Genomic DNA, 904 nt, shown 5'->3' with positions numbered 1-904 from the left:
TCTAACTAACTCAAACAAGTGCAATGCACTGTCTTCCCATGTCACTTAATAAAGACATGTTTAAAGTCTTTACTGAAATTATTAGAGAATGCTTGAGAATGGATTGAATTAGACTCTTGAGAACAACCGAAGATTATAATAATTAGTTCTCGTTTTATAAACACTTACTTTTTGAAGTGGCAAAACAAACTTTAAAATATTGTATACGAAAGAGATGAATTCAGAAGATAATACATAACGATGTCTACTAATTCGGTTAAAATTTGTTTATATCTAGTTTTTAATATTTGGTGAAATTTATACTATAATAAAAAAGGTGAATTCTATCGTCCCTTTATAAAGTAATATGTAATTTATCGTGTGTAATGTGTCACTTTTTAATTGGTTATTAGGCCATGGTTAGACTATTTTATAATTAAATTAGTTTTTAAAATGGGTAATTATGCAATTTTTTAAAGTATTAAAAATTGAAACATGACTTTTTCCCAAATCATTTTCAGAAGATGTATCCTAATCCTCTGTCCAAGCACCGGTGATGACGAGGACGAGGACGGGACGACGAGAGACGCGCCGGAGTAAGGAGACACGACGACGCAGAGCAGGGGAGCCACAGACGCCACGACGCAGTGTTGGAGACGCATCGAAGCTAGCGAGACGAATCAGAGGAGCCGGCGATCGTGACTTTTGGACTCTGGAGTTCGGCCGTTAGATGGTGAGGAAGAGTTGCTGAGTGACATTGAGAGAGAATGAGGAAGAAGAATTTAGGATTAGGGTCACCGTTAACTTGATTTGTAAAATAAAAAAAACCAGTTTCTAATCTTTTAATAAATTATACATTTATCCCTTTTAAAATAGGAGGTAATTTATATGTTATTTTAGGAAGTGTTAGGTAGAATTCACCTAA

The sequence above is a fragment of the Arachis ipaensis genome, chromosome B04 (assembly GCF_000816755.2).
Source record: "Arachis ipaensis cultivar K30076 chromosome B04, Araip1.1, whole genome shotgun sequence".
NCBI lineage: Eukaryota > Viridiplantae > Streptophyta > Magnoliopsida > Fabales > Fabaceae > Arachis > Arachis ipaensis.
Note: the sequence above shows the minus strand (reverse complement) of the source record.